General features: G+C 48.9%; 1 protein-coding gene across 1 annotated transcript in view; it reads left to right on the top strand.

Annotated features, from left to right (window-relative positions):
• The first annotated feature begins 301 nt into the window (after positions 1-301).
• The window catches only part of ACACB (acetyl-CoA carboxylase beta), a 118,911-nt gene continuing 106,033 nt past the window's right edge, over positions 302-13,179 (top strand). Inside the window, exon 1 of the mRNA XM_028116591.2 lies at positions 302-371. The gene's annotated coding sequence lies outside the window, so the exon portion shown is untranslated. The remainder of the gene's footprint in view (positions 372-13,179) is intronic.

Genomic DNA, 13,179 nt, shown 5'->3' with positions numbered 1-13,179 from the left:
CTAAAAACAAAACAAACTTCCCAGACCTGGTTTCTCAAAGACCTATTCTGTGCCTTCACCAGGTACACAACTATCTCTCACAATGATCATTATTATTATTTATTATTATTATTTTAATATCAGTGGGCTTCCATGTAAGTGGGGTGACCAACCATCCACAGTGGCCCAGGACTGACGACTGAGGGGATGTCCTGGGAAGCCAGTCTTTCCATTTAAAAACTGCAAGGTAGAGACATTGTTTTATAAACTGTTGTTTTTTGTTTTCCTTCGGACAGTGTCTTGGGAAATACCTAGAAGATGTGATTTCTTCACTGACTTCTCCGAGTTTTAAATGGGAAGACTCCAGCCGATCCTCAGTCATGTGATTGAAGGTACAAACATCCTCAGTTTATGAATTTATTTGAGCAGCTCGAGGAAGGCATTTTATGTTTATGCAAAGGAGGTTTTTAAAACATTTTTTTATAAAGATTTTATTTATTTATTTGGGGGAGAGAGAGCAGCAGAGGGGTGAAGGGCAGAGGGAGAAGCAGACTCCCCACTGAGCAGGGAGCCCGACACGGGGCTCGATCCCAGGACCCCGGGACCATGACCTGAGCTGAAGGCAGACCCTTAACTGACTGCGCCATCCAGGCGCCCTAAGACATTTTTTTTTTATTTTGACTCAGTTGACACACAGTGTTCATTAGTTTCAGGTGTGTACCTAGTGGTTCACCTTCTCTGTGTGCTCACAAGCATAGCCGCCGTCTGTCACCGTACGTCGCTCTCGCAGTATCATTAACTCCATTCTCTATGCTGTGCTTTTAGTCCCAAGACTTCTCCATTCCTTTACAGAGCCTTTCCCTTCTCCCATTTTGCCCATCCCCGCACCCCCTCCCCTTCTGGAAACCATCAGCTTGTTTTCTGTATTTATTGATCCGATTTGGCTTTTTATTCATTCACTTTTTTTAGATTCCACTTATGAGTGAGATCATATGGTATTTGTCTTTCTCAGTCTTATTTCACTTAGCACGATACTCCCTGACTCCATCCACGTTGTCGCAAACGGCAAGATTTCATTCTTTTCTTTATGGCTGAGTAATATTCCACTGTATCTATCTATAGATATTTATTTACAAATATATATATGTACACCACATCTTCGTTATCCATTTGTCTACTGATGGACACTTGGGCTGCTTCTTTATCTGGGTTATTGTAGATAATGCTGCAGTAAACATCGGGATGCATGTATCTTTTCAAATTAGTGTTTTCATTTTCCTTGGGTAAATACTTAGTAGTGCGATTACTGGATCATATGGTAATTCCATTTTTTAATTTTTTGAGGAACCTCCATCCTGTTTTCCAGAGTGGCTGCCCCAGTTTGCATTCCCACCAACAGGGCAGGAGGGTTCCCCTTTCTCCGCATCCTTGCCGACACCTGTTATTTCTTTTCTTTTTGGTTTTAGCCATTCTGACAGGTGGGAGGTGGTATTTCATGGTGGTTTTCATTTGTATTTCCCTGATGATGAGCGATGTTGAGCATCTTTTCGTGTGTCTGTTGGCCCTCTGTGTGTCTTATTTGGAAAAATGTCTGTTCAGGTCCTCTGCCCATTTTTTAAATCAGATTTTTTTTTTTTTTGGTGTTAAGTTGTATAAGTTCTTTATATATTTTGGATTATTAACCCTTATCAGATTTATCATTTGCAAATATCTTCTCCCATTCAGTAAGTTGCCTTTTTGTTTTTTTGAGTTTCCTGTGCTGTACAAAAGGTTTTTATTTTGATGTGGTCCCAATAGTTTATTTTATGCAAAGGAGTTTTTGGTTTTCTTGGTTTTGTTTTTGTTTTTTGCTTCTGCTCAGATGCTATGTAAGCTCTGTTTTATCACCTTTATATATGAGACATAAATTAGAGTATTACATGAGGTACTTGATCTTTAGGGGGCAATAGACATTTTAAGCTTTTCAAGTGGAGACTCCCTCAAAGTCTTATCCCTGTAGAAACTTTGCAATACCTTATTCTAAAGTTTCCTCTGAATTTTGACTCAAAAGATCTTTAGAGGAGTGTGCATCTGTACCCTGGGAAGCCTGGAAGAATGGTCAGAAATCATGCATTTTACCTTAAAACTTCATGCACGTTTCACATTCGATTCTAATAGATCTCTTTGTTATAACAATAGTAAACTTACTACCATGAAGTAAGAGGAGTCTCCAGGAAGATAGGATGGGTTTGTTTAGATTGTGTTAGACAATCCGGGCTGGGCACAACAGGGAACCCGAGGTACTGATTACTAAGTGGTTGGCATGCAGCAGGTGTTGAATTACGCACAAGGACAATCCTAGGACGAGTTGTTATTTACTCCATTCCCCAAACCAGGAAGCCGAGGTTTGGAGAATTCGCGTGACTGGCTCTGGTCGGTCACAAAACAAATGGCAGTCTCCACTTCAGCCCCACACCAGAAGTGGGGCTGTCTGGACCGTGCTGGGACCCCGGAATACAGCCTCACTTTTCAGCTAGCCCGGGATTGGTGCCACCCCTGTTGGACCCACTAACGCACCTTTTCAAATCAAATCAAATCAAATCAAATCATGGGTGAGAGTGATAAGGAAGGACAACCCTGCACACGCTCTCCCTTCTATTTGGAAGTAAATGGGTCTCAGGCTCCAGTGGTAACTAGAATAATTAGTTGCTGGAAACGCCCCTCTAAGCAGATCTTCCTTCCACACTGTTACAAGGAAGGCTGTGGTCTCTTATTTCCACATTCCCAACAAAGTGGGACTTAGGGGCCCTCCTGTTTGGAGGAATAACCCATGTAAGGTGGAGAAGGGGCTCTGGTTCCAGTTTGGGAAACATTGGGCTGCCCATAGGGAGCCCAGACCCTTTCTGGCAGACTTCTCAGAGCCTTGAATATACTGACCTGTGGTGGGACTCTCCAAAATGCAACTTTGGGATTTGGCAGCGATGGGGACCATCTTTCAGGGCTGGTGTCCCCCATTGGCACCTCCTGAGAAGCATGGAATAGTCTCATTTTGTACCTTCCTCAATTTTGCTTCAGAATTGCAGGAGGCAGGATCCTGCCATGGATAAATGTCTTAACAAGGCTTGAGCTTTTGTACAGGGCTCTAAGACAGCGTGTGTATGTGTGTGTGTACGGAGCCAGAGCCCAGCCTCCCAGGTTCTGGGTGGATTGGAACAGGGACATCTGCCAGCAGGCTGTTGCACTAACTCAGGCTTGGGGTGAGGTGGTGGCGGGCATCGGGGAAGCACGAAGAAAACACAGAGGCCCTGCAGCTGGTCAGTCACGTCCAGCTCTGCCACTTCATGATGTGACCTTGGGCAACAGATTCCTCCCCTGCCTCATCTCTTCATTTGCCAGAAGGGAACACGAACTTCCTAGAGTTTTTGTGGGCATGCAAAGGGATAGTAAGCATGAAGTGCATAATTTAAGACCTGGTATACAGTAAGTGCTTAACAAACATTAGCCTTTATTATCATTTAGCAATTTCCTCGGTTTGTTGAAGGATTGCTGCATGCCTTCCGCCGTGTCTACGCTCCATTTACCAAAGAGCCATGTTTTGGGAACCCTTGTTGCTGGGGAAGGGGTCAGGGAGCCTGTATCAGGAATGTTGGGAAATTTGTACAGACCTGGGTTTTAGGCCCCACCTACCCTCACAGAGTTGACTTTCTAATGGGGAAGACAGGTGTGCCCGTAGGTGCCCTCACACATAACTGCGGTCTGTGATGAGCGCCAGGAGGGAGAGGACAGGGAGCCCGAGGGCATAGGGCGGGAGCCTGACATTCGGGCATCTCTGGCAGCCCCTTGTGTCACAGGAAGAGGGAGGGAGCGGCGGGGGTGGGGGGGGGGATTCAGCTGCCTGTCCAAGGTGGTTGCCCACTGCCTGACCTTGACGCTCACACTCTCAGACTCACTGGAGCAGGAAGACCCTCCAGGGAGGCAGGAAGGATGGGCTGGACACAGAGGCGGACTTGGGCTAGGTGGAGGCATGATGCAGCCAACAGGTATTTCCTGACCCTTCCGTGTGCTGGGCCCTGCACTGTGGAGCCAGGGGCAGGACAGAGCCGGTCCTCGCCCCGAGAACCTTACATTCCGTGGCGGGGTGGGTGGGGGGGAGATGAGTGGGTGTATGGGTGACAACGTAGTGTCAGGTCAGCTTGTGGTAAGTGACATGAAGGAAAGGAACATGTCATCGAGAATAAGACCCACGGTGTCAGGGCAGGTCTGGGGTGGGAACACGGAAGCAAAGGCAGAAAAAGGAGCAAGAGATAACCATGCCAGGGGGCAGTGGTGGGAAAGAACATTCTGGATCATGGGCCCACAAACACAGAGGGCCTGAAGGGGGACCAGTAGCCGGAGAGTGGGGAGGGCCCAGATCTCCAGGGCCACGTGGACCACAAAGGAGTACAATGAAGAGCGACCGAGCATGTGAAATTCAGTTCAGCTGCCCACTGCCAGAGTGACTTGGGACAAGTTTAACTCTTGAACCCTGAGATTAGTCTTCAATTCAACACCAAAAAGAGGCTTCTCATACTACTGATCTCACAGAGTGGGATGAGGTGGTGATTATAAAATGCTTAGTACAGAGCCTGGCACATAGTAAATACTAATAAATTTTAACTGTTAGTACCGATATACAGGTTTTTATCAGACAGGGTGCTTAACTTTTTGGTATAGAAAACAAGTTAACTTTTTTCTTTTTAAGATTGATTGATTTATTTGAGAGAGAGGGTGTGCACACACAAGTGGGAGGGGCCGGGAGAGGGACAGAGAACCTGCAGCAGACTCCATGCTGAGCGCAGAGCCCGACCCGGGGCTTGACTTGGGGCTTGATCCCACAACCCTAAGATCACAGGATCACACCCTGAGCCAAAACCAGGAGTCTCAATCAGCTGCTCCGCCCACGTGCCCCAACTTAAAAAATAAAAAACAAAAAAACACATTCAGAGGTAGAGTGAATAGCACAGTGAGCCCCTCTCTATTCACCACCCTCTTCAATAACCGTCAACTTTCTGCACTTCTGGTTTCATCTACCCACACATACAGCCTTTTCCCCTACGTTTTCCCCATTTTACTGTGAAAAATTTCAAACCTACAAGGAAGTTGAAAGAATTGTATGGGAGCACCCATACACCCATCACATTTCACGTCCATTGCCGACATCATCAGAACCTTTCTCCCTGAGTACTAACTGCATACTGTCATTAACTAGAGTGCTGGGGTCCTCCGGGGGTGGGATGTGGGGATTGTTTTCAAGCAAATCTCGGAGCCAGATAAATAACTGTAGTGCATATCTGTAAAAGAGATGGACTTTTAAAAAACCATCGCCATGACTGTTTCCAACACCATTACCGGCATTTCCTTAACCCAGTACCCAGTTCATGCTCCACACCCTCTGTCTCAGAGATGTTGAACACTCGTTCTGTTCCAATCAGGACCCACAAAAAGGGTCCTATTAAGTCTCTCTTCATCTGTAATAACCACCCCGCTGCCTTTATTAAACGCCAGTTACTTATTGAAGAAACTCGGTCATTTGTCCCACGGAATTTTCCACATTTTGGATGTGGCTGATTACGCATCTCTCAAGCGTCCTTTAATGTGTTTATTAGTGCTCAGGTCTTGAGGCTTGAATCAGTTCAGGTCCAAACCCTTGGCAAGACTACTTCAGCATGCTGCCGTGTCGTTGTGTGCTCTCCACTGCATGGTGTCGAGAGGAACATAATGTCAGGTTAGCCCGCTGTCAGGGATGTGAACTCCTCGGTGCACGTGGGAACGAGCATCAGCCTGATCTCCCTTGTAGAGTCCCCAGCGGCCCTTCACTGAATAGTTTGCAAGCCATGGACGATCAAAGCCCTACCTAGGTCAATGTTATTTACTGGTTGCAAATGTGGTTTCCTGCTTGCCTCCATCCTCGTGCACTTACTAGCTGTCATTCTATAACATATGACTCTCATCCACCATCTGAAATACAGAGCATTTTCCTACAGGAAAGGCAGGATAAGTGCTTGAATGCATCCTTTTTTTTTTTTTTAAAGTCCGTTTTCAGGGTCATGAGTGGTGCCATTGGGAGCTCCCGAGGTGTCAATGAGGTTTTTGTTTTGAGGAACATGGTGACCACATGATTTTCGAAATTGCTTGGATGTATTTCAATCCACCGCAGTGATCACCTTCTTATGGGCCCAGGGCCCTACTTTGGCAGGGCAAGCCCCTTCAGGGTCCTTGCTTTTAGAGAGGACAAGAAATCTCAGCTCACTGTGTATATTTCTGCCCCAGCCCTGGAGTGAGCCATTTCCCCCAAGCAATCCTGGTTCCTTTTAGTGGGAAACATACTTAGAAATCATAATCTGGGACAAGGAATGTTTTACAGGTTCCTCCTGTGAATCGTGGATTGGGGTCAGGGAGCTGGGTCAAGAGGCTTGTACGGTGGTTCAAGTAAGTGATAACAGGGGCTTGACCTTGATCTTAGGTAAAGCAGTCAGCACCATGCCTGGTGTGTCATGGAGAACATGATAAATATTAGAACACTCTTTGTTTGCGTTCTTTATATTAGTTCATGTAAACCTCACCAAAAAGTCTCTGAGGAAGGCAATCTTCTCATCCCCACTGAATACACAAGAAAACCAAGGCTCAGAGAGGTGAGGAAATTTGCTGAAGGTCACACGGGTAGTAAAGAGCAGACATAAAACTTGGAGCTAGCCAAACCAGATTCCATACTCCAACCAATACACTGGGTCTTAATTTCAAACTCAGAAATGACCTAGATTAGTTTCTGGCAGAAAACGTGACCATCCAACCAGTAAATAACAGAAAACGTGTTAAACTGGGATTCCAGCAAGGGTCTCCAGGACCGGGCCATGCTTCAGACCCTCTCCCTGCCCCAAGGGGTTTCTGCAACTGTGCCCTTTAGCAGGTGCAAACGGCCCTCGAGACTGCTCTTGGTGCCCTCTGTCCACACAACCTACAAGTTCTCCCAGGCACATGTTCTCATGACTTAGTCTTTTACCAGAGCCCTTGTGAGGTTGGCATCATTCACAACTGAAGAGCTGAGGTCCAGAGATTCAAATACGGAACCAACACTGCAGAGTTTCCTGGCTGCTGGCAGTGCCATGGCTCGAACCCTCAGGCCCTCTGATTCTGTGTCTAGAGTTGTTTTTGCTTTTCGTTCTGGAAGGGACAGGACAGAGGAGACGGTGCTCCTTTTTAGAGAGGCTAATCACCCGTGGGGCTCTGTCAATTCCTCCCAACATTTGCAACCAGATTGCCAAAGCTGGTGGGAAATGCTGGGCAGCCTCGGAGGAGAGCAACTGTCCCCAGGTCAGGTTGATTCAGGCTGGGAGTTACATTACCGCTTTTCAGGCTGGATGGTGCACTGGCCCTGCCCCAGGACTAGGCTTGGGGGAGGCCCTCAGCCAGCAGAGCCAGGGGCTGTTGGTGGAAGGGATACCCACCACATCTCAGCTCAAAATCAGGGAGAAGGCTTGCTCGACAAAGCCCCCTGGTCTCCAAGGCAGGGGCTTCTCAGCACAACCCTGAGTAGGAACGTTAATGAGAAAAAGAACTACAGTAATCACAGTAGCTCCTGATAGCATGCTCCATTTATGCCAAGCTAAGCAGTCTACCTACGTGAGTTCATTGACTTGCCCTTCAGGGTGCTGAGGTTGGTCCTGTTACTACCCCCATTTTACAGATGGGACAACTGAGCTTGGGTTCACTGCTCTGCCTGCGGTCACATTGTGGGTGGTGAGCTGATTCTCCAGGCAGTCAGAGCACAGAGTCTGTTAACTCTTGCACTGTAGCTCTCCATCACTCCGAGAAGGAGGTGTGAATCCCTTACGCCTCTCGTGACCCTGCAGAGTCATTTGTCCCTGTCTGCTGCTCCCCCCCCCCCCCCGCCCTCCACCCCTTTCTCAGCGCCAGGCAGGCTGTTTGGTTCCTGGAAAGCGCCAGAGTTGCTGGCTTCTCCCGCTTCTAGGCTTTTGTACTGCCTGCACCGTAGGCCGCCAACACTCTTCCTCCACCTTCCTGCACGTCCAACCATCGACTTTGGCAGTCTCTACAAGGATGGCTCAGGTGGGGACCCGCCCCTCAGGCATTTCTCCAAGGCAGGTGCCCAGGTAGAACCGTTCGGGCTGATTTTGCCTGGGTCAGCAGGTCAACCCCATAAAAAATTGGGCTCGACTCACCAGGTGTTCATGGAGCACCTGCAGTGAGCCCGGGAAAACTGAAATTCACCAGCTTTTCATAAATATGTTTTCCTCCCCGAAGTTGTCCCCAGATCGGTGGCCACTGATGCTGTACACCTGCTCGACCCTCAGATCAGATAGTTTGGGATTTGGTACCAAAGTATAGACATCTGTGCTTACTCGAATGGTTCTTGGGCATCTCCAGAGACCCAGATATTCTGACAAGTGATTAGTTTGAGAACTATCGACTCTCCCTGGTTCTCATTTCCGGACTTCGGATTCCACCTGTCGAAGAAGGTAGCCAGTAGATCAGTCGAATCAACAGCCTGCCCACCTCCCCTGCTTACAAATGTAGGCTTTGGAGTCAGGCAGAGCAGGGTTTAATTCCATGTACTTCCAAGCTGTGTGACTTGGGGCGAGTTGCTCCCCTTTTCTGGGCATTGGGTTTCATGCTCATTCTGTGAAACGGGATGAGAATACTACTTCCCCTGGGGCACCTGGGTGGCTCAGTCAATGAAGTGTCTGACTCTTGGTTTCCTCTCAGGTCATGGTGTCAGGTGCATGTGATCGAGCCCTGCGTGGAGCCCCATGAGCTCCATGGGGAGTCTGCTTCTCTCCCTCCCTCCTCTGCCCCTCCCCTCCCCTCTCTCCAAAATAAATAAATTCATCTTAAAAAAAAAAAAAGAATACTACTTCCCCTGCAGGACTTCTGTGAGGAGTAAACAAGAACCTGAACACAGGACAGTCGCTGCGATGGAAGGCGTCGCTGTGTTACCTATCAGCATGAGGTGCTTTAGCATTTGTGGTTAGGGAGTTAGGGTTGAAGTTAAGAGTTGGGTGAAGGTTGAAATTCTCTTGCTCTCCCTGGGTACTTTTCCTTCTGGGGTGAGGAAGCAGGACATCTCACCTGCCTAGTGCCCTCAACCCAATCACAGGGGAAGGCGAGATTCTTGAATTAATCCCTTCCTCCCCTGTGAGCTGCACCATCACGTGTCTTCTTCAGATGCAAAGAATATTAAAGAGAACAATGAGTATCCTTCACAGTAGAACACTGCTAATTGCTGCTTCTGGTTAAGTAACTTTGTCAGAGCCCCCATCTTCATCCAGTGGAGTTATTAATTCACCATGTAGCATGGTGCCAAGAGCAAACTCCTCAGGGAGTGGCCCTGACGCCTGACCGGTGGCACACGGGTGCCTGTTACCCAAATGTGAGTCCATGGTATGCATTTGTGGAGGAGAACGCTCAGCAGAATCCACACTGTCGGTCATCTGCCTTGTTCTTTGCATTTCGCTGCACCAAGAAGGGGAAGGTTGTGTTCAGTGACTACACAGGTCTTGGCTGGTCCTTCTCCTAATCCTCTGAGGTGGGTGGGGCTTTGTCCTTTCCCTTCATTTTCTAGATGGGGAAACTCAGGCTCATGGAGGGAATGTGATGTGTCCGAGATGACACTCTGTGGGGTGGTGGGGGTGTCATTGCGGTGACTCAGCCTACCCTGGGCTCGCAGCGCGGCCACTCATGGCACTTCCTGGGATGAATCACTCCAGGCATTGTACTCTGTGTCCTGCATGGGTGATCACCTTGGACTCCTGACAACCCTGTCTCATTAGGGATGTCCTTACCCTACATTGCAGATAGCGACCTGAGGCTCAGGGAGGGTATTGCGCAAGGCTAACCCTGCTTGTAGGGGCAGAACGGATAGGTAAACCCAGTTTAACCTCCAGGGCACCACACGAGGCGCTCAAGGATGGTAGATTTTTGCTGTGAATGGTGCCTTGGTATAGAAGGAGCACTGGCCTGAAACTGAGACCTTAGCGCTGGTCATGGCTATGTTGCTCATTTCATGTGGGACCTCTGGCCTCTGCTCGTTTAAAAATAAGGATGCTGGCCTCGCTGATCCCCAAGTGTCCCCTCCTAGGCTGCAGGTTGGAGCAGGTGGATTTTTGGGAAACACAGTGGCCTGTGATACCCCCATTCCTACTGGCTGGAGTGCAGGTTAAGGTATCCACTAGCCATCTTGGAATGCTCGCGTGGCTAGCTCCTATCACCTTCATTATCTCTGAATTAGCAAAAGGCCCTTGCGCCATCCACCTGCCAGCTGAAGGGTTCTTGGCTGCCCACCCTTCGCCCTGACATTCTGCTTCTCTTTCCATCACGCCTCACTTGGCCAAATCCCAGCAAAGTGTCTGACGGGTAAACACATAGGAACAGGAGACACTTGTGATTAGGGGAGCATGTTCTAGAGACAGATTTGGGCAAGAGGGTGATTGTATAAGCGGTGAAGTAGACCTAAGTACAGGAATGTGGCAAGCTAGTGGGGGAGGTGGCCTTATGGGCTGGCCCTTAAGTAGCCGAGCTTGAGGTCAGGGGAGGGTTGAACACGGACCTTCACGAGTGGCTTATATTTGCGGGTGATGAATAAGAACATGGCTGACTTGGGTGAAAATTTGCCCCCATTGGAGCACCAGCTCATCCAGACTCCTCCCCCCATGGCCCGATGCATGACACCAGCCTCCTGCTGAAAGGTGACACCCTGCAGGCTGGGTTCCCCTAGTCACCTTGTGGGCGCCTGTCAGATCCACATGACAACGAGCTGGTGGACGTGGGCACAGCGATGGTAAGTGGCAGCACACACCTAAGAGTTCATCTTGGTGGGAGGAAAAATCTGAGTGTGACATGGGATTGCTGGTCGAACACTGACATTTTGCCCCCCTCGGTCCCTCGCAGCCCCGGCCGGGTCTGGGTGTGTGTTGCCGCGGTAGGGAGCTGCTGGAAAGCAAATCATGACCCCCACTGGCCCCCTCCGGTCTCCATTTGGTCACTGCGCCGCACTTGTTGGTACCAAGTGGTTTCCTGCATTCACGATAACCAGAGCCACGATTGTTCTGACACCTGGTAGCTATTGCTTGGGTTTGGTTGGCAAGAAACAAAAATAGCTTTGGCTGAGCTCGGTTTTCAGGTCAGCTGGATTATTTCAGTGAAGGGCAGCAGCTTGGCATGGCATGGTCCACAGAGCTTCGCCGGGAGGACTCCTCTGGCCTTTACTGCTCATAGGATCACACCACCTACACAGTGCTCCTCCTGGACCACTGTGCATGTCTGGCGTTGTTAGTTTACACATCGCTCTGCTGCTCCATCTTCCAGGGACACATCCAGGTGTCTGGTTTTATGATCATATCCATGTGCTGGTTGTAACACCGCCCCTTTTATGGAATTTATTTATATCCACTTTCGGTGGGGGCGGAGCAGTGCTAAAGGTATGGGTGTCGGGGCTGGATTTGAGCAAAGTCAAGGTGCTGAGCTTCTCTGAGCCACAGTTTACTGAACTGTGAAATGGAAGTAAAATAATGACAACAGCTGTAGTAATATCCATCACAGTCGTTCCAAGGATTGGAGGCTGGCAGGCTTTCTACACTCACGATGTGTACCTCCGTGTAAGTGTTCTGTGTCTATAGCACGTATCCCAAGAGCAGATAAATGCAGGTAAATGGGGCAAGAGTGAGTATCCCCATTTTTACAGATGGGGAAACTGAGACCCAGAGTTTGGAAGCTTTCTCAAACAGTTCCCCCTTTTGTTTCCGTATACTCACTGGGGTAAAGTTCTCGTGGGGTGGCCTTTGGATCCCACATCATTACTCTGCAAAAAAAAAAAAAAAGAAAAAAAAAGAAAGGGGACATAGGTTTTTCTCTTCAGGTAACCCCTGCAAGATCGGTGTAGGGTGTTAGCTCCATGGCCCCTTTCAGAATAAGAGCAGATCTTCAAGGATTTGCTGGGTGGGAAAGGGGATCCGAGCTGGAGAGAATTGCTGGTCACTCCATTCTTCTTTTTTTTTTTTTTTTAAGATTTTATTTATTTATTTGAGAGAGAGAGAGCAAGCAAGAGCGAGCACAAGCAGGGTGAAGGGCAGAGGGAGAAGCAGACTCCCCACTGAGCAGGGAGCCCGATGTGGGACTCGATCCCCGGACCTGGGATCATGACCTGATCTGAAGGCAGACGCTCAACCGACTGAGCCACCCAGGCGCCCCAGGTCACTCCATTCATCAGAGGTTCCAATGTAGAGCTTGTCAGCTGCCTGTGCCACCCCTCAGTCGCCTACCTACCATGCGTGTACCCCGCCGGCCTTTCTCAATGGCTCCTATGTTTCCAGGCAGTGACTGACATGCTTTTCTCTTTGGGGTAAGGAGATGCCAGCATTTCAATTTTATACACTCAACTCTTTCTTAGATCCCACAATTTCAAAAGTGCCCATTTAAGATGTGCCTCAGGTTGGCCGCATGGGTATAAAGTGCCCTGCGTGACCCTCTACTTTGGAGCTGTTGTAGAGACACGGCCGGACCCCCTGGCATTCCTGATACAGTTTCGAAAATTCCTAAATTCAAAATTCAAAAACCAAAATTCCAGCTTGCCTCCGGCCATCAGGTGGCACTCAGTGTGTGTGTGCACCTGGATTTATCATTCATTCAGTACACGCTTTTGGGGTACTTACCACGTACCCCGTACCAAGCTGAAATGAAATGACAATTGGTCCATGTCTGCAAGGGCCCCCAGATGGGCCGGGGGAGACCAGCGAATGCTGTTTCTCTGCTGTGTTGTCTTCATTGCCACAGTGGAAGGCGACTGACTCTTCTCCGCCGCCACGCCCTCCTGCCTGGGAGGGATCCAGCCCTCTAACCTGTTGGGCTGCCAAGGGAGCCAGAAGCCTTTGCAACATTTTTTGGTGATGCCATCTGCCAATAATTAATTTCCAAATCTGTCCTCAGGAGGCATGTGTGAGCCCACAGTTTCAGGACGTTGACCTTTCTTGCTGACACTTTTTAAACTTTTTGTGAACTTGCTGTGTGCCAGAGATGAGTCCCCAGAAGGACCTCACCTGTCCCCAGGAGGATCTCACCATTTGGAAACAGTAGGGAAGGAGGGAGTAGACCTGGGGGTTTAGACCAGTGGTTGTCGCCCAAGGGCGATTTTGTCCCCTGAGATGTTTGGCAAGGTCTGGAGACATGAGG

The sequence above is a fragment of the Eumetopias jubatus genome, unplaced genomic scaffold, assembly GCF_037043125.1.
Source record: "Eumetopias jubatus isolate StellerSeaLion01/CBP00866 unplaced genomic scaffold, mEumJub1_p1.0 scaffold_16, whole genome shotgun sequence".
NCBI classification, from domain to species: domain Eukaryota; kingdom Metazoa; phylum Chordata; class Mammalia; order Carnivora; family Otariidae; genus Eumetopias; species Eumetopias jubatus.
Note: the sequence above shows the minus strand (reverse complement) of the source record. Positions and strands in the feature narration are given on the sequence as shown.